Source organism: Monodon monoceros, unplaced genomic scaffold (assembly GCF_005190385.1).
Source record: "Monodon monoceros isolate NGI ecotype Baffin Bay Population unplaced genomic scaffold, NGI_Narwhal_1 Super_Scaffold_18, whole genome shotgun sequence".
Classification (NCBI taxonomy): Eukaryota; Metazoa; Chordata; class Mammalia; order Artiodactyla; family Monodontidae; genus Monodon; species Monodon monoceros.
The window spans coordinates 285521-311787 of record NW_021703774.1 but is presented as its reverse complement, the minus strand read 5'-3'; the positions used below and the strand labels follow the sequence as shown (position 1 = coordinate 311787).

Below are 26267 nucleotides of genomic sequence, written 5' to 3'. Positions count from 1 at the left end.
GACACAGGTTCGAGCCCTGGCCCGGGAAGATCCCACATGCCGCGGATGCAACCAAGCCCGTGCGCCACAACGACTGAGCCCACGCGCCACAACTACTGAAGCCCAGGCACCTAGAGCCCGTGCTCTGCAACAAGAGAAGCCACCGCGATGAGAAGCCCACGCACCGCAACTAGAGAAAGCCCGTGCACAGCACCGAAGACCCAACGCAGCCAAAGACAAATAAATAATAAATAAATCAATAAATGTTTTTTGAAAACATAGAAAGCAGGTTAATGACAGCACCAGACTGGAAACTACCTAAAGGTCATCAACAGTAGACAGACGGGTAAGTGGAGGTGCATGGTCACGACGAAACACGACTCTGCTGTGTGAAGAAATAAACTGAATGACGGGCAGCGAGACCATGAATGTCTCAGGCGAAGCTCTGCGTGAAAGAAGATGGTCACAGGTGAGGGCGTTGGGGGCCGCGTTATTCCAGATCAAAACCAGGCAGAACTAGTCGATGGTGCCAGAGTGAGGCTGGGGAGATGTCCGGAATCCCTGCCCACCGTGGGGCGCCGGGGATGCTCTGTCCCCTGGTCTGGCTGCAGGTGGCGCAGGCGTGTTCCGTTTGTGACCCAACCGGGCTGACAGTCTGTGCGCTCTCCTGGACTGATGTTGTAGGTCAGGCAAACGTCTCTCAAAGGAGAGCACGTGCAGAAGCTTGTCCGGGGCACCTTCTCTCCGGCGTCCCCCGGCCCTGGACGTACGGCCCCTCCTGAGCGTCACACGTTTCTTCACACGTGTGGCAGAGCCTCCAACTCCCTCTCCGGCTCCCAGCATCTTAGCTGGACCCCTCCCTCCAGCCCTGACACCCTCCAGGAAAGAGCACTTGGTTGTGGGGGGGTGGGGTGACCTGCCGCATTAACACAGCAGTGGGCTGGGGGCTGGGGGCGGTGCCCAGGGGCCCAGCCTGCACAGGAGGGAGACAGAGCCCTGGCGCCATCGGCTCCTGGGATCCCACCCTCTCCCAGCAAACCGCCTGCCCAGGAAGTAACTGTGGGACAAACAGCACTTTTACCTCCTAAAGCGTGAAGTAAACGAGAATAGAGCCGTTTCTGCTCACCTGGTGGCATCACTCACTCTCTGGGCAAAGTGTGTCTAGAGGTTATGAGAGGTGGGGCTGGGGGTATGTGTTGAGAGAGACTGATCTCACTAGTGACCCCTTCCACCCCAGGCCCCCATCCTCACCACCGCTGCTCACGCCAACAGGAAGTCCACTAGCGATTAATCCACCAGCGACGCGGGGAGTCACCGGCGCCCACCTATCCAGGTCCAGGCATTCAGCACCCCATGCTTCCATACTCCCAATGCCGCCATCATTCTGGAAATTTGAGGCCCAGGTCCCCTGGTGTCTCTGCCCCCGAGGGCCCTCTGGAATCAGCCTCTCTTAAACATCCACAGTCTTTCCCATGTACTTCACCCCACTGCCCCACCTCACCTGCAGGCAGGGATGCCACGTGAGGGAGAGGAAAGTTCGGGGAAACGTACCCTTGGAAGCTGGTGTCTGGATGAGGGGCCTGCGTTTCTCCTTTTTAATGCTCTGTTGCAAAATGCACCAGGTGTTTTATTTCAGTCCACACTGAAGCACATTCCAGGGCAAATTTCCTATCGCCCGTCACAGCTCAGGGGGAAAATGAACGCACGTTTCCCAGCTCCATCACCTAGGGAAACAGGCTCGCGGCAGAAAGCATGTTCCCTGCAGGTCAGGTGAGGGAATGAGGTCATCGGGAAACAGTCTCACGGGGTCCGAGGCGAGTGCCGGGTGCCCCTGGGGCCGGAGAGAGGACCAGCTCGGGGGACGTGGCCGTGGTCCCCGTTAGCACGTGCTCCCCGGGTCCTCACTTCTCGCCCTCCTGCTTCAGCCTGGCTTCTCCTTGTCACCCCGCCTCCCATCCTAACCTCGGACAGACAGGGTCTCAGGGAAAACAGACAACTTCTCTCCTTCTCGAGGGTGGAGTCCCTGCCACCTGGGTCTCCAACGGCCAAAGAAAGAGGGGCCAAGGTCTGGGGCAGGGGCTCCCCACTCCCAGGTCCCCCACGAGGCCGAGGACAAGTTACCCTGAAACCCATTCCCGACACTCTGCCGGGCGGGGCAGGCGGAGGCCCACCACCCCTGACCGCCGGCCCTGGCCCTCCGCCCGCACACCCCCCGGCCACTCCCCGGCCCCGCACGCGGCCCAGCTGCGCCCCCAGCCCCTGCAGTCTTTGTTCCGTGACCCCCTCCGGCTCTCCTTCAGGACGCCTTCCTGACTTCCTTGGGCAGAACTGACAGCCCCTCCTTTCACCACTTTACCGTAGGAGTTCATCTCGACACACCGTCCTGACGTGGCGCGGGGCAGGGACCGTGTCTGACACCTCCACACACGCAGCGCCTGGCAGCGCCTGCCCCCTGCCGAGTCCCCACTGAAACGTCGGCCACACGAATGAGCGAGGCTGGCAAGGACCCCGCCCGCCGGCTGCGTGTCCTCGAGAAGGTCTCCGGCTCCCGCAGTCCCGCACGTGCCGGGTGTGAGATGCCGCCCCGTCACGCCCTCCTGCCTGGAGCAGAGAGGAGCTCAGAGCGCGGCCCCGCTGGGCGGGTTGTGGGCCTTCAGCTGGACTGGGGGCTGAGTGACTGGTGGGCAGAGAAGGGAGGCTGTGAGGGGGGCCCCCCACCGGACACTGGAGAGAGAGCCTGAGGGTGGTGACATCCCGGCCCGCCTGCGCAGACAGGAAGGGCTCACCTCTGAGAAACAGCCTCGCTGGCTTGTTTTTAAAGAATAGCTCCTCTTCCATGCCATTAATTCTTCCCTTTGGGAACCTGAGACATCAAAGCTACGCTTTCTTCCCACTCCCGTGCCTTCCTGTTTGCCAAGTCCTTTGCACCAAACACTGAACTGAAGCTGAAATAAGGAGAACGGCCGTCTCTTCAGCCATCAGAACCCTGAGGGCACATTCACGGAGGGGGGACAGCGCCCCAGACGGCCGCCGGTCAGCCAGTGCCCCTCCTGCCGCGGCAGAGGCTGGGACAACAGAGACGCCATCGTGGGCAAGAGCTCGTGGCCACGGCCTCTGGTCCCCGTCACCCCTCGGACCCCGGGCTGGACTTCAGGGCACAACACCAACGTGCGTCCACCCCCCCCACACCTGCAACGTGAACTCCGGCCACGCTGCTGTGAGTCTCGGTCACCCCGTCTGTAAAGTGGGCTGATGCACTGCCTGCACCCTCCTCCTCCACCCCTGGCACCAGCGAGGAGGACTCTGTCACTAAAACACTCTGCCCACCCTGACGGAGGACACAGGCACAAGCAGGGCACAGTCCTGGGAGACCTTCTACTGGCCTCCTGGACGGCGCCCAGGTAGCAAGGGCAGATGTGCGTCAGGTTGGCAATGAGAGAGCTACTGAGGGATCTGGCTCTGCACCCAAATCCCCAATCACATGTTCCTCTCTGCCGAGCAAGCATCACTCACGGTCTCCCCTGCCCGCCATGCCCGCCGCGTTACAGGAGAGCTTGCGGGGGTTGGGGGAAGTGCAGACCCAGGCGGCTGCAACAGGGGGGCGCGGGCTGGAGCCCGGGAAAAACTTCTCAACCACGGGAGGAGCTTGCAGGACGTGGAAACAGATGGTCAGAGGAACCGGCCCATCTCTCGGGGTCTTTCAGAACTGGCGAGTGTGGGCCGAGTTAGTCTTTGCGCCTGAAGCAGTGTCCGCAGGCAGCCCTCGCCCGCCTCCGGCAGTGATGGGAGAGCCGGGACAGCGCGGCACAGGGAAGATCAAACGGGGAGTCAGGGTGTGCAGGCCCTGGTCGTGGCCTGCAACTCCGTGGAGGGTTAAACGCTCATGGGAGCAGCTCCAAGGGGGCCGACCCCACACCGACAGAGCGGGGGGCCGTGGAGGCTCCGCGGGGGAAGGCTCTCCCTCCATCCCCACCATGGAGCCAGGCCCCGAGCAAATCCTGGCCCAGGCTCCTCCCTAAACGCGGTCTCTGCTGTGCTGTGCACCCTGCAGAGCTGATCAGCAGCGGCGGGGCGGGGGAGGGGGGGCGAGGGAGGAGGCTGGTGCCGACCCCTAAGCACACACCCCGAGCACAGCAGACTCTGCCCGACACACACACACACACACACACACACACACACACACACACACAGACATTCCCATCCTCCCATCCCCCACAGGGACCAGCCAGCCTTCTCAGCTGCTGTGGCTGTAATTCTATCCCGGGATCCCAATGACATCATTTACTACCCACCAGCCATATGACCTTAGGCAAATCACTTAAATCCTCTGAGTGTCCTTCCTCATCCGTAGAGAAGGCCATTCTCCACCACTGCTTTAAGTCCCCAGCAGCAGGCATTGTGGGTGGACCCTCTGTCCACCCTCAGTGTCCCACTGCCTCGCAGACACCCCGGGGGCTGCCTGCCCCCTGCCCCGCTGCCTGCCAGTTCACTGACATTCCAAACACTGGGCAGCAGAGACACCCCACAAAGTAGGCAAGTCCTGTCCCCAGAATTAAGGACTCTGGGCCCTGCCCCTCCCCCTCAAAGTTCACCCTGAGAAGGCTGCCCCACCGGCCCCCTTGCACAAAACCCCGTTCCTCCCGGGGAAGAACCCCCCACCCCAGGGCTCTGAGAGTCGGGGAGAGCCAGGAGTCCCACACCTCCCAGGAGGGCAGCGGGTAACATCTGATTACCCCAGCCTGCTCCAGCCCCGCTCAGTCTTTCATACAGGAGCAGTGATCCATCAGTCACCATCAATTATTCATCCATGTCAGGGCCAGAGCCAGGCACGCAGCCCGGGAGTTGCTGGAGCGGGTCCCACCACCACCCTACCTCCACTCCCCCAAAGGCAGTCGATCACCTCTCCCATCCCGCCCCCCCCCCGCCCCGCCCACCCCGGGTCTCACGAGCGCCCACCTCTGGAACGTGTACACGATAGTCAGATGGCTATCATCCCGCTGAACACACGGCCAGCACGTCACAGGCCAAGCTAAGGCCGGCACACAGGAGCCTTACAGCAAGGATTTCCAAGAACCAAGAAGCAGAGAGACCTGCTCTCTGTCAAGGTCGACAGGCATGTCTGGTGGCAGAGGTGCCTGCGCAAAAGGTCCCAGGCTCCGTGTCCCCAGAAAGACGCCCACTGCCAGCCCAGCCCCGGCCCCATCCTGAAGGTCTCCTTTCCGCAAGGAGAGGTCACAGGATCCTGGACTCCAAAAGTCAAAGAGGAGGGACTTCCCTGCTGGTCCAGTGGTTGGGACTGCGCCTTCCAATGCAGGGGGTGCGGGTTCGATCCCTGGTCGGTGGAGCGGGGGGCGGTGCTGAGATCCCACATGCCTCGCGGCCAAAAACCGAAACATAAAACAGAAGCGATATTGTAACAGACTCAATAAAGACTTTTAAAATGGTCCACATCAAAAAACAGATCTTTAAAAAATAAATAAAATAAAAGTCAAAAAGGACAGGCCCTCAGGACCGAGCCAGCAGTGCTGCAGGGCCCTCCAACAGCGCAACCACTGAACCCACCCGCGGACAAGGCCCTCCCGTCAGCATTCGCCCAGTAAACATTTACTCGGCATCTTCCAAGGGCCAGGCGCCAAACACGACACTAGTTTACACCCAGCAGAGCCCGAGTCCTTGCTGACCGCCTTCATAAGAGTGGGTCACGGTCAGTCTTTGTGGATCAGCTGCTGTTCACTGGCCCAGCAGGAGATGAGACGGGGAATCAGGTCTCCTTTGGACCAGAGCCTGGAGCTCGCAGCAGTGAGGCCGAGGCGCCCAGCTTGCTCCCCCAGGGCCCCCGCCCACAAGGACACTGTACCCATGCGTGCGCCCAGCTGTCTTCTCTGCCAGGATCTGCCTCACTGTCCCTGCCCTGCCCTACTCCCGGACCTGGTTCTGCCCGCGGGTAAGGAAGGCAGCCGTCCACCCGGTGTTATGAATGGCACGAGGAAGCACTGCCCCAAATACAGCCCGGGGGCGGGGCAGGGGAGGGGAGGCCTGGGTGGCAGGGACACCAAGTAGGCACTGGCATCTCTGAGCGGAGTTTGCAGGGAGAGGCACCAAAGGGGAGACAGCAGGTAACCTGACTATTGCGTGGTTTCTCCCTTTTGTTAGGTGAGTCCTGGAGGGTCCTAGTGACCCCATAAGGAGGGTGGCACCTGGGCTGCCTGCCTCTCGTGACTCAAGGGGTGACAGTTACACCTTCTGCCCTGGCCACGTGCACTAGACAGGGACACGGGAGGGCGTGGATTATCCGTTTTGGAAGGTATGTGGTGGTCCAGGTGGAGCTGTGGGTGGGGAAGGAGAGAAAGGGAAGGAACAGAGGCGGAAGAGACCTCCTCCACCTGCAGGGCATCCTGAGCTCTGGAAGCAGAGGAATGAGCCTGCTCAGATGAATCGAGAGGCCGGAAAGCAGCGCTGCCCAGCTACAGGGCCCTTAGAGCTCTGGAGAGCCGCCAGCCCCTGCCCACCTGCCCCGGCAGCTGGTCCCGCCCCCTCCTACCCGGCCACGCCCCACCCCGACTGCAGGCGGCCCCCAGCTCAGCCCTCACGCCCGCTCTGACCCACCAGTCTCGAATCCTGGTGCAGCCCCCGCTCCAGGGAGGCCCACCCCAGCCTCGCTTCCTGCTGGGTCCTCGCAAAAGCCTGCCCCTCCCACCAGCCCAGGCTGGTGTCCGCACGAGAGGAGTGGGCAGTGAGGCGGCAGGATAAGGGCCAGAGGGACGAAGTCGCTGACACTAGGAGGCCGCAGCCGGATTCCAGGGCCTGAGGTCGTGTGTCGTGTGTCCCTAACGCCCACAAGCTAACCGTCCCAACCCAGGTCACACGCGTCAAACTGCTCCTGAGGGCCTCCTGCTAAAGGCGTCCCAGACACGGGCTCACGGCAGAGGTGCTTGGAGCCCGTGCCCCCATCTTATCGTAAGAAGTAGGACCCGGGGGAAAAGGCGGCTCGGCCACGGTCTCAAAGAGAGGGAACAGTATCCACCACACTGGTTGTCCCCTCACCCCCGCCTCTGTCTCCGCCGAAGGTTAGGACGCAGCCGGGACCCTCCATCAACTGAGGCGCGCGGGGCTCTGTCCGTGGTGCTGAACCGCCGCCGCCCCGCGCGCTGTCAGCCCCGCGGGGGGCCTTGGCATTGCGGGCGGGGGGGGGGGCGGGGGGGGGGTCCATCCTTCTGCAAGGAGGGAGGATAAACAGGCAGATGTCCCGGAGCACGGGAACGGGGAAGCGCAGCACTCCAACACCCACCTCTGCTCGTCACCTGAACTGGGCGTGCGCACCTGAGCGGAGATGCTGAGATACGGTCCGTTCAGAGAAGTTAAAAGTGAGAAAACAGGACTGATCTGGTGAGTCCCAGGGTTCCCAAGGGGAAACTTTCAAAGAAGGAATTCACAAGAGAAATGTGGAGGATATGCAACAGGAGAACCTTTCAAGGGTGTGGGGGGATTCTGAAGGGTCCTGCCAAGAAGCTGGAGGTCAGGTGTCAGGATCTTTCAAGGTCACACGTCCAAAGTCCAGAACCGTGACCGTGACCCTTCTGGGGGGGGGGGGGTCCTTGGAGTCTAGTGGGAGGAGTGTCAAAACATTAATGCACTGTCCATCCGTCCTCTGTTGGTGGCAAAGTAACTTCAGATTAGGTTTATGTGTTTCTAGCATAAACCCTGAGATTCGTTGGGAACATTTGGAACAACATCAGGGTTGTGTTGAAAAGAAGGGGCTGAGTCTATCCTGAGCCCCAGCCTGGAGTCCTTGCTGAAAAACCGAGAAGCCGTATTCCTCAGGGACCTGGTTCTCTACTGTCCCTTCACTACTGAGGTTGAGTGATGGTGGCCTGTTGCAGGGCAAACATTCCGCATGTGTGAATGGACCACATACAAAAGAGCCGTTTCAGCAGGACATGCACAGCCTCCTGGATTTAAATGGGCAGAACAGGTGGTGGGAGCATCTGCGAGGTCTCCTGCAGGCTTGACTCTCACAACTGAAGTCTCCTGACGCTGAGTCCACACACACACACACACACACACACACACACACACACACACGCACACCCACGCACACCACCCCTCACCTTGGAGATAGCGTCACGGCACGGAGGAAGGGGGCTTTCACCCTGCTAAGCCCCTCTCGCCCAACGCTATTCTCCCCCCCACACACACTGAGATGCACCCACTGAACATGGTGACACCGGCACATAGCTCTCCCCACACAGACCCTAGGAGGGAGGCAGTTGTGGTGGTCAGTCTACCCTCTCCTAAACCTACGCTGGCCCAGACTCTCCTCTGGGAGGGAGGACTCACCACCTGCTCGGTCTTCTGTCACAATGTCTAACAACGTTTATTGTTCAGAAACTCCTCTTGCATCCACTTGAAATACTTCACGCTTTAGGTTAATCCTATTGCCTTTCTGACATCGTGAATCATTTTTAAAGATGTGGAGAGTCTCCCTCGTTGGAAGTGGGGCACGGACCCCCCCGACCCACATACACATGGAGAACCTGTGGCCACGGGTAACGACAACAAAAAAGTCCAAGGACACAAAGGCCCCTCGAGAGGGCATCTGATCCTCCCATTTCCAGGGACAGCACTTCCCCAGGGTCCCCTGAGGAGAAGCCCTGGAGGAGCCTATCCCCCACCCTTGTTTCTGGGTCTGAAACGTGAAACACCCTGGCCTCCCTTAACCCCCAAGCCCAGCACCCCCCACCCCCAGCAATCACATCACCAGCAACTAATACACTTCTTAGAAGCCATATTTCTATTACAGCAGGACAAGAGAGCAAAGGTGTAATTGGGCTCCATGTGATTGAGTGTAACAACTGCAGAGTTAGCCACATGTGTCATCAAGAGACATGAACTAGGGACAGTTCATGCTCAAAAACTCATTTCCAAGAGGACCTGACACCTCCCCCCATCTTTTGTTTACTGTCCTGCCTCCTCAGACTGTAAGGGCCGCGAGGGCAGGGACCTGTAGGCTCTGTTCCAGCGGAGTGCCTGGTCGTGGGCGGAATGAACGAGTGAGGCTGGAGGGGCTGGGGGCCTGGCCAGGGACACACAAGGAGGGGCTGTGAGGCCGGGGGCCCTGCTTCTCTACCATCTCCAACACTGAGGACGGAGGACAGGCAACGTCGTGACTTTCCTCCCCTGGAGAACTCAAGCACAGAAAGGATGCTTGACACTGGGGGCTGGTTTGAGAGGCCCCTGCTTCAGGCGAGCCTTCAAGCTGCTGGAAGGAGTGAATGAGTCTACATGCTTTTGTACGTGCCTTTCCCCCCTCATCCTTCCCCAAACACCTCTGTCACCGGGGCAGGGCGCCAGGTCCTGACACAGACACATCATCTCACCCACCCCGCACCAAGCCCCTGCAGCCCCTGAGCGACACCCTCCAGGAGGAGCTGCAGCCTGGACATACGGCCTCAGGGTCAATTTCGTCCTCAATTTCCAAAGGATGTGAGAGAGAGGAACCCGTGCCCACGGGCAGGCTGCCAGCCGTGTGTGCACAGCGGGTGTGCCTTGAGTGTTTGTGTGAAATCGTGGCTCCTTCCTACCGTGAGCCACATGCCCGGAAGTGCCGCAAACCCCAGACAAGAAGGAACTGCTCTCTGGAAAGGGGGCCGCTTCGGATCTCTCTCGTTCATTAAGGGCCAGAGCCCAGGGCCCCAGAACTGAGAGTCCTGGGAGTCCCAACCCGCCCTAGGGAGGCCCTGCCATCCTCTGAGCACCTCCAGTCACTCTTGAGTTCTCTGCCCACTAGTGCCAGCCCAGGGCCCACCGTCAGCTCCTGGGTACAAGGAGGATGAGCCGGAGGGGAGGACAGCTGGAGAGCAAAGAACTCCCGCTGCAGCTGGAAGACCCCACGGGACACGTCCAGGGTCTGAACACCCACCGCCCTCCCCAGGAAAGGACCAACTGCTCCAGTGACCCTTCTCATCCGGGGCTGGCGGAACCCATCTTTTCCTGTCTTGGTCTCTCCCCACTCCTGGACTACGGCGGGTGTAGCCCAGGATGGCTGAGTCGGAAGCAGCCACGTGCCAGCGCGTCACTCACCTGGCGTGGCCGCGAAGAGCAGGACGTGGGGCCCCACACGGTCCAGTGCGCGGGTGCAGACACCTACCCTTGCCCGAGGCAGCCCTTCCAGTAGCCTCCAGGCCTCCCCGCCCTCTGCTCACCCTCCCGGGATGATCTGACCCCAGCCTCTTAGAGCCAGAGCCCGGAAGCCGTGGAACAGATGGCAAGACTTCCTGTCCTTCCCACCCCGGACACCACGGCGCTGGATCTGCCTTCCCATAACCCCCTGCACCCCGCTCGCCACCTACCCCTGGGGGAAGCCTGGGGACGCCTCCCAGCCTCTGCGGGGGGGGGGGGGACCTGGCTTCTGTCACCGTCCGTGACCCCTGGGTGCCCCTGCTGCTCCTCCAGCAGGAGCCCTGCTTGGCTGGGGGTGGGCCCGGGTCTCCCCAGGAAGCCTCAGACCTCAGGGCGGCTGCAGACCGCGGGCTGGGCCCTGTCCCCTCCCTGCCCCCAGCAGCGCCCAGGTCCCAGCATCAAAAAGCTAATCCAATTTCTTGGCTGTGCTCCCCTCTGCAGGGCCAGGATGGATCTGTGCTCCCTCCCTGCAGAGCCAGGATGGATCTGGAGCCAGGGCAGCCTCATTAAAGGGATGCCTTTTCCTCCCCGTGGGAGAGTCACACTGGGAGAGCCAGCCCCGTCCCCTCCCGTCACTTAACCCTGCGCTTTCTGCTCACAGCGAGCCGGCCACACCTCCACCTTCCTTGGGTCCTGGCGGTGGGGCTGGGCGTCAGCCCCCATCCCTCCTTCCTGGCATCCCAAGCACTCGGCCCCCAGGTTCTTGTTTACCCTCCCTGCACCCCTCCCTCCAGGTGGGTACAGGGAACCCAAGGGCCTGGCCCCTGACCTCCGACCCCATCACTGGGCCTGAGGTGGGCCCACGTCAGTGGGCACAAGGGACCAGAGCTGACAGTGAAGGGGGAGGCAGGCAGCCCCAGGAGGACAGAGATGCAGGATGGTGTGCTGGCTTTTGTGCAAACACACACAGGAGGTCACAAAGGTCACAAAGGTCACAAAGGGCTTCATTTTTGCAAACAGCAGGAAAGTTGCTCCCTCGGTCACTTTCCAAAAGAAGGACACACCCGAGACTCGGGGCCATCAGTTCAGACCAGAGTCAAGGTCAGGAGGAGACACTCCACGCACACCTTCCCGCCCTCGGGGAGGGTCCTTGCAGTCCAAAGCTGACCTGGGGATGTCACCTCTGCTTCGGGAGGGGACAGACAGGCAGCCCCACGGGCCCCAGGCCACACACGCGTGCCCACCCCACCTGGGGCTGACAGCACAGCATCTGTACTTCAGAGGAGCCCGAACCTAGGCCCAGGCGTGAGGAAGGGGCTACAGGGAGAAAGGGGAAGACGGGTTGAGAGCTGAAGGTGCAAGGCAGCCCCTCTTGCTCGCACACCCGCCGCAGTCGGTGCTAAGTCTGCTCTTTCTCCACACCGAGCAGGAAGCTGGGTGCAGGGCCATCTGCCCCCCGCCTCCCCAGCGACCAGCTGCCGCTGTCACCCCCCTGCCCCTGCCGGGCAGCCTGAGCTAAAGGGCATGCAGGAGGCCTGGGGTGTGCTTCCGTGATTTGGCCTCCGTCCCCCTGCCTCTGCTGGGCTGCGGGGAGGGTTAAGTGCCTTCGGCCCCCCATCCTCAGTCTCAGAGCCCCTCCCACTCCTCCGTTCACCTCTGCTCCCGTCCCCCTAGCGCCAGGCTCACGGTTACAGCCGTTACCCTCGGTACTAAGTGCGTGGCATGGGTGAATTATGCTCTAACTGCAAGCTTCCCTAAGTGCTGAATTCCAGGGCCACGGCATCAGCCCAGTTATGGGAAGCCCTGCTAGGGCGCTCCATGGCTGAGGATGTCCCGTCCCACTCAGAGGCGCCTGGTCCCCACAAAGGCCTCAGGGGAGCCTCCCCCTGCCCGGCCGTGGTCCTAGCCCGGTCCCGGGGTGTCCAGCGATGGGGTTCAGGCTTCCCAGCTTCTTGGCGGAGGGCACAGAGGGCTCCACATTCAGAGGAAACCTGGCTCTGGGGGGCAGCTGTCTTGGGCCAGGAGTGCCTGGAGGCCCAGCCCCCAGGCGCCACGCCCTGCCCCGTGGGGGCACTCCCACGTTGCTCCCTTCTGCACGGGCACCTTTTAGGAGTAGGTCTTAGCCCATCTGCACTGGAAGTGGAAGGGAGGGAGCAAAGCAGAGCCTGTGGGTGGCTCTAGCCGCCCTTGCCGGCCAGGCCGGGAGCAGGGCTGTGAGTTCCTCGAGGATCCTGCCTTCTCAAGCCCGCACGTGAAGGACAAGCAGTCAGACACCAACTAGATCCCATTTCCCTCTGCTTCCCAAGGAGCCCCTCTCTATCCAGTCGGTCCCCACGGCCCCCAACATGCATGCACACACATGTATGCGTGCACACAGGTGTATACACACACGCGTGTACACAGGCCTATGTCCTGCTGCTGCTGGGAGGCAGAGGAAGCCTGTAATTAGAGAATTCGGACCTTGCGGAGGCTTCTGGTGCCAAGGCAGCATCCCACTCAGACGAGGCTACTGAGGCCGGGGCCCCACCGTCTCTCTGGCACACCCACCACGGCTCCCCCCGCCCCCTTCAGGGCAGGCGCTCCTGAGGCTGCCCAAGCCCCATGGCGAGTCCCACGAAAACCCAGCACCAGCAAAGGAGGCCGACTCAATTTTGCCAAGGGGGCACCACCTCATCTGGTAAACATCTGTTGCTTGTGCTCAGAGTATGAATGGCCTCATCCCTGAGGACCCGTGAGCGTGTTTGTCGAGGGCTCCACAGGCAGAGTTGGTGGGAAGGGGCAGGGAGGGGAGGAGAGCCCCCAGGACGCCCCTCAGTGGTGTGAGATTCTGAACAAGTCAGATAACTTCCCTGGGCCTTTGCCTCCTCACGGTGAAATGGGACAGGGATGGCTGTTCTGAGGACCACAGTGACAAGAGATGCAAAGGCTTCGTCACAGGGGATGGACTGAGGGAGAGGAGGACTTGATGAAGCAGCGGGTCGGCACCCAGCTCTGTGTCCCCCCGGCCACGCCGGCCACTGTGGCTCTGCCCACAGTGAACGCTGAGCTCCAAGGCCCCAGACAGGTAGCCAGAGATGAGTCTGTCCTGACTTCAAAACGGCACCCAGGCTCCTTCTTCTTTTGCCCGACCCCCAATCTGGGGGCTGCCCGGTAGCACCAAACCCTCTGAGGTTCAGTAACCATTATAATGGCCCCGGCAACTCGTACCCCACTTTCCTAAGCGGCCAGGTCTGGAAGGGGCCTAGCATCCAACCTCCAGACCCTGGTGTTCAGTCAGAAGGTCCCACGGCCAGATAGGTGAGGAACTCTGGTGGAGAGTATCTGGAGAGGGGGCTTTCAGGACACCTCTGCGCCCCATGCATTTGGGGATCCTCCTTGGTGTGTAACTTTGGACCCCTGGCTGAAGTTCAGACGTCTTTCGGGGAGGGGCTGGTGGCCAGGGGCTCCCTGCAGTCCGGACTCACAATGACTGGCCAGGATCCAAATCTACCCATCACTCTGGCCACTACCCTGAACTCTCAGTTCAGGAATGAAAATGAAGAATTCTGGGACACATCCTTCCCCAAAATTAAGCTTTGGTAAGACATGGCGGGGGAGGCATAAATAGCTACCTGCAAGTCAGATGGATGAATCGCTGGAAGAGTGCCCAAGGAAGCTATAGCTGCTCCTTCCCTTGAGTTTTTAAGAAAAGCCAAGGGGGAAGTGCCCAGTCCAGCTGCAGAACCCAGAAGGAGCCATCTAAGCGGTAGGAGGCAACACAATAATGATAAAAGCGCTTCCACGGTGCTCCCGGCGCTGTGCACTGCTCCAAGCACGTTCCTGGAATTAATTCATTTAATCCTCACCAAGAACCTGTGTCACACGTGTGAGTTTTATCTCCATTCTACTGATGGGGAGACTGAGAAACAGAGTTTGGTTAACTTGCCCACAGTCGGGGTGAGTGGCAGAGCCCGAGGGAACCCAGGCTATCTGGCTCCAGTCACCACCTGGCCTCAAATAAACATCCACTGTGACACTCCTCCAGGAAGCCCCGTAGCTCAGCGCGGGCTTCCTCCTCACTGAGAGCGCAGGACTGGACCCCAGCTCCTCTGACCGAGTGGATGACGGATATCAACCCGCTGTCTGTGCAGCGATTGTTCACCTGGAGAGTTTAGAATTTTATCTGTCCAGCGGGCTATGTTAACAGTTACCAGTTATTGAGTGCTTACTACCCTGTGGAGTGAGTGTTACCACCTCTGTTTTATAGATGGAGCTCACCAAACCTGGTCAGGTTAGCCCATTATGTGCTCTCCAAGCATCCTGTACGCTCGCCTAACACCTGTCACAGTCGTGATTAATTACCTATGTAATTATCTGTTTAATTGTGTTACTCACTAGACCGAAAGTGCCATGAAGACAGGAACCAGGTCTGTTTCGTCCCCACTGAATCTCCACTGCCTAGCATAGCCCCTTGCAGATAGCAGACTCTCAGAAACTAACAGCTGAGTGATGCAGAACCTGACACTCAGAGCAGCTAAGTAACTTGCCTCGGTCCCAAGGAACGCAAAATCCAAAATGCCAGGGATTCCGTCTGCTGTGCTCACCGTGGCATCCACAGTGACTAGAACAGAGCCTGGCACATAGTAGGGCTCACCAACAAGCACTTGTTGAATTAATAAAGTCACACTCTGTAATTAGTGCCCAGGAGATTTGAACCCAGGCCTGCAGGGCTCCCAGCCTCTATGCTTCGCTGCCTCCTACATCAACCACACCGCCCCCGTACTGAGTGAGCACCTGCTACTATTCCCTCTGGCTGCCATTCCGGTTCTGAAAGAGCGTCCCCATCACCCTGGACCCTGTGTTGTCTGGCTCAAGAAAAGCGAGCCCAGCTTCAGCTAGAACCTACATCACGAAAGTCCAACTACCCAACCGCAGCGCCAGGGGAAACAGTCCCTCCTCATCTACAGCCTTGGACCACCCGTGAGGACGCTCTGTCCAGGGAGGGGGCGGCGAGTCCCACTGTCCCAGCCCAGGAGCCCCAGCCTCCTCCCCTGCCATCCCCACCGTCCCCACACCCGCTCCCAGCCCACACACCTGCTGCCCTCTGCCTGAGGGGACCCAGCTGAGCGCCCAGCGGGAGACAGAGGGGCCAGTAGAGGTCACACTTGCCTGGGGCTGGGGAATATTGATTGGCTTGGAGAGGACAGGGAAGAGACTTCTGCAGGTCTCTGCTGTGCCAGGGACAGCCCTGTGGCATCTTCCCGGAAGCTGCCTGAGGGTAAAAGGGAGGATGCCCTCCGGCTGCAGTACAAAGTCAGGAGAGCCCGGCCCAGCTTCAGAAAGGGTCTCCCTGCCCCTGCCAGGTCTGCAACTAGGGGCGCGCTTTGCCCAGGGATAAAACCAACACCAGTTATGAGATGAAGCCAGTTGCAAGCTCTTCTGTAGGGAAAGGGCAACGTTTACAAACACTAACACCTTTCTCTTTCCCTGGTCCTGACTGGTGGGTAGCAGGTCCCAAAGCTGAAAAAATGAAAATTATATTTGCATAATCCCCCCCACCTAAAAACTGTTGCCGGGAAAAAAGTCCTGGACTGCGGAACAAAACAGACTCTCAGTACAGCAGGCTGGGCTCTACTTCCCGGGGACAGAGGGCCCGGTCCACGTGAGGCTAGAAGTGGAACGCTTACCTCTGCGTCAGCTCCTTCTTGGACAAGGCAGGAAGGGGAGGGGCGAGCCTCAAGCCCAAGAGGTGCCCAGAAAAAGCCAGGCCCCCCAGGGTCATCTGTCCAAGAGCCAGCAGGGCAGGGGAAGTTCACCCGCAGAGAGGAGCCTGGGGTGAGGACCCAGGTAGCACTGGTCATTCCCTGGGGCCGTGGAGAGGAGAAGGGCTGGGGCCAGGTACTCCGGGCCAGGCTGCAGCGTGCCGGGCCAGGACCCCTGGCGCTGACTCACCCCCACAGCCCAGACACAGGCCGCAGCTTGCAGTGCCTGCCAGGCCGCTGCTCACCAGGACGCCAGGCACGTCCCACTGCATCAGAGCTGCCCTGCCCCTCCCACCGGCCCCTGTGCCTGGGTTGCAGGGGCACTGGGCACGGCTCTCTGGCTTCTCTGGTGGTAACAGAGATGCTTCTAGCAGCCTGGAGACTGGACTTGTCGCACCTAAGCAGGGGGAGATGACTTGGGAGGATTAAGGCTGCCCTGTTCTTACAGTCACACCCTCTGATGAAGTGCCCAGGTTATGGGGAGCTGGATGGGTGGGTCGAGGACCATCTATTATACATGGGAGCCTCCCCCCAGGGCCGAAGCAGGGGTGGGGTGGGGGGAGGGGGGAGGGGGTCCCCCAGCTCTCCAGGTCAGATCCTAGCCCACCCTCCTGTCTTTCTCGGTAGCCCTGGATCCTAAGGACTTCCTGGGCCTTGAGCCCACCCCACTCCAATCTGGGCAGCCCTCTCTCCCCACTGCAGTGTCCCCTTCTGGGCCACTGCCTCCTCTGTCCTTGTGCCGCTTTCTCTCGGCCACCACAGGAGAAAGCAGCAGCGAGTACTTAATCCTCTACCCTAACAGCGGCGGGGGGGAGGATGCTGCAGAGGGGAGAGATGGGGCTTTGGCGGCCCCCCTCACACACACACACCATGGGCTGGGGGTGTCCTGGAGGCACCTGTGGAATGTGGGAATGAAAAGGGGGAAGGAGAAACGATAAATCACCTATCTTTTTAGTTAAAAAATAACCACCCGGTGTCCTGAGACGGGGAGGGAATAGAGGCAGGGGAAGGGGAAACCCCAAGCGGGAGAGTAAATGAAGGAGCCCAGGAGGCGGGTGGGTCTGGGCGCCCAGCGGGGGCGGAGGGCTGCCGCGGGACGGGACGTCCTAGGTCTGCTGAGTCATGAGATTTGGAGGAGGTGAGGGGCGCCTCCATCCCCCTCGCGGCCCTTGTCCCAGCTCCTCCGGACCCTCACTTCCAGATAATCCCCGTACTTTGCCTCCTCGCCTTCTCCCCATCCAGGGTCTCCGCCTCCCGGAGCTCTAGGACCCTCCCCGCCCGCCCCCCCTCCCCCACGACGGCGGGGCCGGCGGTCCCCGAATCTTGAGGCGGGGGCAAGAGAACCTCCGTTGGAGACCGCTCAGGCGGCAGGGGTGGGCGAGACGCGAGTGGGGGCGTCCCGGAGACGCGGGAAGGGCAGGGGGCGCAGAGGCCGGGGGTTCAAGGGACGTCGGCCGCCCCTTTGCCCTGCAGCTCGCCCCGGGGTGCCCAGGGCAGAAATCTGTCCCCTCCTCCCGCCCCAAACCGGCAGCGCAGCCGACTGCTCGCCGCTCGGGTCCAGCTCCCCAAACGAAGCTTCATCTGGACGCGTGCAAACTCCCCCCAAAGGACGGGGCGGGCGCCAGGCCCCCTTGGCCTCAAAGTTCCCCGACCCCACCCACCGCTGGGAGCAGACCCCACCCGAGGCCCCTCGGCTCAGTAGCAGAAACTTCGGAGGCGGAGGCCGGTGCCCCCCACGGCGCGGGGGTACGACTCACCGGGGTGGCCAGCCAGGAGAGACCCGGGTCCCCGAAGTGAGGCGCGGCGGGCTGCAGGCGACGGTCGAGGGGGCGTCCGCTCCCGGCCCAGAGTCCCGCTGCGCCCCGGCCCCAACTCAGACCGAGTGTCTTTGCCGCAAGACTTGCTGAGCTTGCAGCCGGCGTTGCTGCCAGGGAGGCGCGCGACCCGTGGTGCGCGCTGCAGTGCGGGGAGGAGGCTGGGGGCGGGGTCGGAGGAGGGGGCGGGGTCCCAGAGGAGGGGGGAGGGAAGGGGAGGAGGGAGAGGGGACCAGGAGGAGGGGGCGGGGTCCGGGGAGGAGGTGGAGACCTGACAGGAGGGGGCGGAGTCCGGGAGGAGGAGCAGACATGACAGGAGGGGGCGGAGTCCGGGAGGAGGGGCGGAGGACGAGGAGGTGCAGGGGCGGGCCTGCCCTGAGCAGACCCGGGTACCTCTTCGCGCGGTCCCTCTGAGCTCTCAGCGCCCGTCCCCGCCCCCCCCACTTCCTGCTCAAGGTCACGGCTGCTGCTCAGGGTCAGGGAGAGTCGAACCGGAACCGGGTCTCGTAGTCCCCGCCCGAGATGGGCTGTCTCTGTAGGGCCAGCTCCTTCGCCCCAGCCTCCCCAGCCCACTGCAGCTCGAGGCTCCATTATTGGCCTCAGGAGCCCCGTAGCCATTTGGGATCTCTAAGCCCCTCCCCTCGCCGTCCTCCTCCTCCTCGTAAGGCCACCTCTACCTGCAGTTGTCACCTGGAGGGAGGGGCTTCTGAGCCTAAAGGGTTGGGGAGGAAGGGGAGGATGCTTGGGAGAAGTTAAAGGTGCCTGGGGCAGGTGAGAGAACGGGGAGGGTGGGCAGGAGGAGGACCCAGAGGGAGTGGGGATGGCCATTCACTACATGACAGGGGTTTCCACACGCGCTGGCCTCTCAGTGCCGAGGACAGCCCTCTAGGTGGGTACGAGGGCGGTTCGCAGGGAGGAAATGGCCCCCGATGGTACTTTGGCCAAGGAGCCGCAGACTGTCCGTGGTGGATAGAAGGGGCAGGGGTGGCAAGCGCCAAGTGGAGCTCTTCCTTCCGGGGCAGCGGGAAGGAGCCAGCGCCAGGAGCTCCTGGCAGCACGGTGCGACTATCTGAATATTCGCGAGCTCATTTCCAGTCAACTTTACAACAGGACTGCGGGCACCTGCCTCTCCCAGGGATGCCCAGAGAGGTTCCCGCCAGAACGCGCCCGACCTGACGTCAGTCCTCAGTACACACTTAGTGAGGGATGGAATACCGCAGTAGGCGGGAAGCAAAGAGAAGGTAAGCTTTGTGGAGAGGGGAGGGGGGAGGGGGGAGGCGGGGAGAGAAGCAGGGCTTTTCCAGATCACTTGGCCGATAATACGAGGTAGAACATGGAGGCCATCCCAGCCTCAAGGGGATGGAAGGCCTGGGGGATCCTAAATGAAACTGAATCTGTGCCCGCCCAAGGCCTGGAGGTCACACCCACTCACCGGGCAAGAGGCAGAGGACGAAGCCAGGAGTGGAGTCTGAATCCGCGGCCACGAGGGAGGGTGTCATCAGGCTACCTACCTCAGCCAGTGCGTCCCAGGACCCCGCTGCTTCCCTAAAGGGCTCGGGTCACTCCTTCCTGCTCTCCCCAGCTGACGGAGAATCTGCAGGACGCAGGCCGGAGAGAGGGCTGCGGTCTTCTGCCACAGAACCCGGCCAGGCCAGCTGGGCCGCCTTGCCGCCCACCACTCCACTCAAAACCTGTGTTACCTGCTGGCCCCGCATCTGTTAAATGAGCCCGGGGACCTAGGGGGCAGAGGGAGCCAGCCTGCCTCCCAGACTATTTAGAGAGTCAAGGCTATGGTCAATCTAGTTACACGAAAAATGTGGTGTCCCTTGCCACGGCCTCCATGTTCTTTTACTTCATCAGGACCAGCAGTGTCGGCTACAAACCTGACTGGGAGCTCAGCACCCCTGGCGTCCATTCCCCGGGGCTCAGGGGCTAGAAAAGGAAAGGGTGGGAGGGACGTCCACCACCCACCCGCCAGTTATTAGATACTTCCTTTTCAACTGTTTGTCCTTTGAAAGAAGAGTCCGTGGTCGTCCTAGACCACCGTCTCTGAACTGCTGCTCAACTAGGCCACCAAGGTAATCCCTCTGTCTCCGTGCAGTACCATTTGAACCCATGAAGATGGGGGAGGGCTGCCTAGTTTTGAGAGTTCTCCAGGGATAAAGAGCCCATAAGCCCCCGGTTACGTGGCTTCTCCACTTTCTACTGGACAAGTGCTTCCTGCTGTTTCATTTCTGGTTGTTCCCAGGTCGGAGACAGGGCACAGAGGGAAAAGCAGCATCTCCCCCATCACGGCTCTCCCCGGGGACCCAGACTCCCTGCCCCAATGTCCACCGGCCGCTGATCTGCTTAAATAATCCCATTTTTGCCCATCTTCTTCTCTTACAGGTCTGCTGGCACTTGGATTGCTCCCACCCTCTGTTCTGGTGATGTCTTTGTCCTCACGAAGCTGTCAAAGCTCTGCTGTTGCCATCAGAGCAGATAGAACACAGCCAGAGCCGCCGTAACACCGCAGGGCCTGGGCAGCTCCCGGGCCCTGCTTTCTCTTCACACCCCTCCCAACATAAACCGCTCCCAACCCTGCCCTTCCCATCCTCCCGCGGCACACCCCCCCCCCGCCCCGCCCATCCTGTCACTCTCTGGAGCAGTTTGCATTGTTCCTGACAATTCGGCAGACCTTGGTGAAGCTCTCCACTGAGACACCTGCTTTCCTGCTTGTAAGAGAGTGAAGGCTTCTAACACTTCTGTGCAATTCCTGCCACTCAGGTCTTGGCGACCTTCATCTAATCTGATTTCGTAGACATACCAAGCTTAAATGTATTTTGAATTTACTTACATCAACATATTTCACACTAAAGTCCACTTAATTTTAGCTATTGTATAAAAATGCTTTTAATACAGAAGACATTAACTCGTTAGATGGGGCCAAAACATGAAACATGGATAAAGTTAAATATCATACAATTCACATAATATCTTAACGTTTTAATTTAAAAAAACCCCAAAAACCCAAAAAAGCCGGTGAAGGCCAACTCCTCCAGGAAGCTGATTAAGTGAACTATAATTGTTTATTCCCCATGCAATGAACAAAATAAAAACAATTTTTAAAAGTGAGTCCAATGAAACTTTTAAATACTACAGAATGGGGAGGAGGGTGGAGGAGGCCTTCTCATCTCTAATTTCACACTGCCAGAGAGGGGGCATCTTACGGTTTTCAGGACCATACCTGGCATAGACAAGAAACTAAGTCACAAAGATAACGATCTCAGATTCTTATCAGATCGAAGGACCTAGTGAACATCACGGGGCCTTCCTCTTTTCACATTCTTCCACCCCCTAACTTGGCTGAAAGTGAACGTGATTTCTCTTCTTTCTCAGAGTCAAAGGGAGTAATGATTTTAAACACCGGATTTTATCACTGTATTTCCTCCTTCCTCGGTGAAGCTCCAGTCAGTCCTGTGTCCCAGGTAAATCCTCTGAGCCCGGGTTCTCACTCCCCCAGGAGAGGAGAGGTTTCTCCTGGACTAGGCTGCCCCTTCCCCAGACCCCCCGGCCCTCTTCCAGTGAATCCAGAAACGCAGGAGGGGCTCTGCACAGAGGGGCGTGCCCCCCGGCGTGTGCAGGGCGCGTGCTCCGAGCTGGAAACCACAGCGGGCAGGACGACTCCTCTTTCCCAAGGGCAACCATGGCTCTCAGGACACTGACCATCGAGGGGGTGAAAAGCAAATCAGTTGAGACATTTTCTGAATAACTCACCCGGGCCCTTTACCATGCCCGTGTCCATGAACTCTCTATGTGTTGAGGTCGTGTCTCAGAACGGCCTGGTGGGGCCCGGCGAGGTGAGCACCGGAAGCCAGAGGAGAGGACAGCAGGGGGAGAGGCCTTGATGGACACAGGGCCGGCTTGGGTGTCCCAGGGCCACCAGCCACCCTTCTCCGGGCCTCGGGTGCAAATCTGGAGCAAAACCTCGACTTCAGCCTCATTCGCGTGCCTCATCTTGTCCAGTCACAGCTCTCCCATCACTGAGGATGTTGCCTATCAGGCATCCGCCAGGGGCTGGCGGCACGGAGGCCAACACTTGCACGCCGCCCAGGGCTCATGGCCTCCTTAGAGAAGACGGTGGAAACCACGTGCACCAACTGGAACCCGAGAGAGACCCCCAGGGGGACGGCAAGGGTCCCGCAGTGACTGACCAAGTGACTTTCCAGTGCCTCTAGGCCAGATGGCAGCAGCAGGTCAGGTGGACAGTTGAACTGGTGGGTCGGACAGGAAGCTGCATGGCCAGGGGCGTGTCTCCTAACTCTCTGAAGCTCAGCCCCCGAGTCTGTCGGATGGAGACTCCAGCACCTACCGAGGCACTGCTGTCACCACTGAGAAAGGACTTCAGAAACCCTGAGCAGGACCTTGACAACAGGCAACTACTCTTCTGACGCTTTAGGGACAGGAAAATAGTCCCACCGGGGGCCACGTGTGCTGGGACTGGGGGGTTGTGCAAGGTCAGACACGAGGGCAAGACCACGGGGGTCGGGCCCTAGACCAGGCTGTTAGGATTTTCTTCAGAAGCAAACGGAGACCACTGAAGGCGTCTACACACAGGAGGAACCCGGTCAAGTTTGTGGTTTAGTAAAGCCACTCATGTCAGGTGATTGGAGGCCCAGGCTGGTCCCCTCCCCTGCTGGCTTATCAAAGGGGGCCGCATGTGTGTTGCCGGCCAGTTTGGGTTCTGAAGCCCAGCCGCCTGGGTTCAAATCTCAGCTTGCCTCCCACAGGCCTGGGTCCTTAGCAAGTGAGTTCACTTCATGCGAATGAGGGGAGGATCAATGGAGGGGGTCCAAACACCCGGCCCAGAAGAGGCTCCATCGGAGCCAGGGAATACGTCACTCTTATGTCATTCTCGTGTGTATGTGTGCGTGCATGTGTAGGCTCACAAGCGGCACGGCCTGATGGCTCCTTTATCTGGGCTGCGGGTGTTGACTGTGGGCTTCTGCCCAGAAAAGGCCCTGCTACCACAGAGCCCTTGCTTCAGGCCGGGCCAGTCAGGCCAGTCACCTGGAAGCCACGGCCCTCCCATCGCTAAAGGCCTTGTTCCCTGGCGCTGACTTGCTTTCATTGCCAGGATCTCAACGGCTATGCCTGGCCTCCATCCCGAGTGATGTGCCTCTGCCCACCCCAGGAGCCCCTAAGGGCAGGGTGCCGGCACCCAGGCCTGCATCCTGAAGCAGCCGATACCCAGGCCTTAACGAGGCAGCTGAAATGCATTTCCAACTTGAATTAGCCAAACAAGTTTAAGGCCAAAAACAAAAGGTCACTCAGTTCTCTAAAAGTAAGGCTTCTGTGAGCTGCACCCTACTGGTGGTGGGAGAAAACCCACAGCCTTTAAGGGCATCAGAAACTTTGCTGTGGAGTTTTTAGGAATTCTTTATTGCTCTGGGGAGCCACACATCCCAAACGCTAGGCTCAAGGATACACAGAGGCCTTCCATCTTGTTTGTACGGGTTCAGACTCCTGAATCAGACTGTCCGGGTTTGAATCCTGGCTCCTCTATGTCGGCTTTTATTATTTCTCGTCGTTGTTCGCCCCACACATACATCTTGTTCTGGCCACACCGGGCGTCCTTGAAGGTATCTTCTCTACTCACATGAGCAGAGTTTGTACCCAAGGGTCCCACTCGGAGGCAAGGCCTGTCCCTTCCCCAGAACAACGTGCAGTCAGCATCTCTGATTCCCTTAGGTGGGAACTGGGTGGCAATTGCGTCGGGGGTGGGGGGGCGGGGAAGGGAGTCAAGTGGGCCAGGCCTTCATCCTCAGCATGGCCACACGGCCAGTTTGTAGTGAGATAACCCAAGGGCAGCTCTTCTCTGACCCCGTCACAGTTGTGACGCCCATGAGAGCAAGAAACCCCAAAGATCTGTTTACGCAGGCCCCTCCCCCACTGGACTTGAGGTGCTCGGGGACGGCAACCACGTTCTGTGGGCCCCGAATCTACAAGATTCGCGCGGGGCACAGAACTGGGACCAGCAGCAGCTTGGGTAGAAGGCCTGACTGCCCAACTGAAGTCCACGACTCAGTCTCCCCTAAACGGAGCGGAACCTCTAAGGTGCTCCACATTGCAGTCGCTGGCGTAGAGGCAGGACGGAGAGGCCCAGGCAGGGCTCCAGCAGGGGCCGCAGAGGCCCGGCTCAGGGACCTGGCAGGAAAGCGGCCCGGCGCCGGCCCTCTGTTGCCCTCTGCCGCTCGCGAGACACTCCTGCAGGATCGTCCTGAGGGCCACCCGACTGTGTCGGCGCATTCAGAGACTGCGGTCGTCGGCCAGAACTGTGATTGCCATGAGCTCAGGCTAGGACAGAAAAGCCGGGACGGAGGCACAATCTCCTCAGGAACCTGGACGTCCCTCCCTCGACTGATACCCACCTGCTCCCTATTTCCAATCCTGAAGCTCAGGATTAAGGGCACAATTTGGCATCAAAATTCCGGCCATGGCCGCACACCCAAGGGAGAATGTCAGCTCCGGAGCGGGGGTAAAGCCCTAAGAACGGCACCCGGCCACCGTAAAGCGCTGTGCCGTGCAGCGGTCTCGGCACAGTGGGAAGGCCTGGCTGCGTTATTTCTAGGACACAGGCTTGGGGTCCGGCTCAGGAGTGCCCCCGCAGTCCTGCTCAGGCCACACCTCCACGATGCTTGCTCGGGGCTCTGGGGTCCGGAACCAGCAGGGAGGCTCCCAGTCAGCACAGCTCAGTCCTCTGCCGGCCCAGCCTTTCCCTGTGGTCATCCTGTAAACTGTGATCCCTGCACCGAGGGCCTTGGTCCCCAATCCCTCCCTCCCCATTTCCCAAAGACTGAAGTTGGGGAAGGGGGCATGCTAGGCAGGGCTGGAGCCTTGGTAACGTCTAAGGCGGCCAGAGATTGCCTGAGCCCACTCTGCTCCTCTCCTGGCCGATCCGACCAGAGAAACCTCCGCCCGCACCCACGAGCAGGGCTCCAGGGGCAGAGCCTTGGGCGGCGGTAGGGCCTCGCTGAGCCTAGAGCCCCGTTCCCAGGCACGCTGCCTCATTCCCGCCTCCTTCTGCTCTGCTTTCTGGGAACTGCTTGCCCTTCATGCAGCAACAAGTGCCCTCTAACTTGCTCACTCTCCCTCCTTGAGAAGTTTCTTGGAGGGCGGGGGGTGGGGGTGGGAATGAAGAGAGCAGGAAACGGGCTGGGCACCCACGTCCACTACGACCTCAGCTAGTCAATGTCTCGAGCACAACAAGGTTGGGAGGCCCGTGCCCAACAGACCCTGGCCTCACGGGGAACACGCAGAGGCACAGTAAGGCAAGCACCATCACAGACACACCGCTGTCCTTGATATCTGTGGGGAAAAGGAAACTTAGTGAGGAATCTGGGGGGCGGCTAGATTTCAAGGCATCTCTGTAACGTAAATGCCCCTCACAACCAGGGCCACAAAGGCACAGATGACTCATCGATGGCAGTGACCTAGATCATCACACTTGCCCCCTCTAGTCCCTGCTGTCTAGGAACAGAAAACAGTGGGGCACGGGCAGAGGGGTGCAGCAGGCTCGCCGGCCCCGGGCAGCACGCTCAGATCTTTGAGAGCCCCGAGGCTGGCTCTCACTTAGAGTAGGCGTAGAGCCAGACCAGGCTCATCCGATTCCAAAGCCCACGCTCCTAGGACTGCCGCCCCTCAGCTCTCACACCCGTGAGACAGGGATGCTCGCCACCCGCGCTGAGAACAGAAGCCCTGGTGGGCCGAACCCGGCCGGCAGGTCAGGACGGCCCCGCCCAGAGGACACCGAGCTATCTCCCAGGAGCTTATGAAGTCTTGCAAGAGCTGGACCAGGTAGCTGTGAAGACAGTAGACGCCCGACTGGCCAACGGCAGCTTCTCCCCGGCTCGGGTCTTCCCTGGCCCGAAGTCGGCCCTCTTCCGGTCTCGCCTGTTCCTAGTTGCCCACGAGTCAGTCTGTTGTAGCCATTATGTTTTGATTATTACATAAACCTATGAGTGTGAAGAACTGTTTTTATAAAAACTAGATTGAGTTGCTTTAAAAAGTTGCTGTTAAATTAGGTACAGGTGAAAACTCTAACAAAAGATTGGAGAAAATAAGTATCTTGAATTCTAAAGTCAAATTCCTTCACAATGTCTAAATTCTTTATCCATTTTAAAGGAAGCCGAAACTGAAAATCATAGACAACGCATGTGATTACTGGAAAGAAACGCCCTTACCTCTCCAAACTAATTTTTCTCAATTTTAGTTTCTTAAGTGGATGGACATACAACTTAGGTAAGCATATCTTTTTTCATCTGTTAACTGACTTTTTGATGAACTGTCCAACGACCTGTTCCGGCCCTATGCAGAAGGGGCCCCCTTCTGTGTATGTTCCTACCAGGATCACCGGCAGACAGGAGCCAGTGCTTTTGAACCCGCGCTCCCCCCGACCCCAACATCCGGCTAGGGGAGCTTGCAGGAGCCCCACATTTCCTTGCGGGGAGAGGGTGTCTTGGGCATTTCTTTTCAATAGAGCAAATAACATTGTTCCCTGATAAAGGCCATTTAAAATTTCTGTGTGCTCCCATTCAAGGGAAACAGAAAGAAGAGTCCTTTGGCCTCCACTCAC

General features: G+C 59.6%; 1 protein-coding gene across 1 annotated transcript in view; it reads right to left on the bottom strand.

Moving 5' to 3' along the window:
* SYT2 (synaptotagmin 2) overlaps positions 1-17722 on the bottom strand; it is an 82664-nt gene extending 64942 nt beyond the window's left edge. The window contains exon 1 of the mRNA XM_029228078.1: positions 17597-17722. The gene's annotated coding sequence lies outside the window, so the exon portion shown is untranslated. The remainder of the gene's footprint in view (positions 1-17596) is intronic.
* Positions 17723-26267: the final 8545 nt, after the last annotated feature.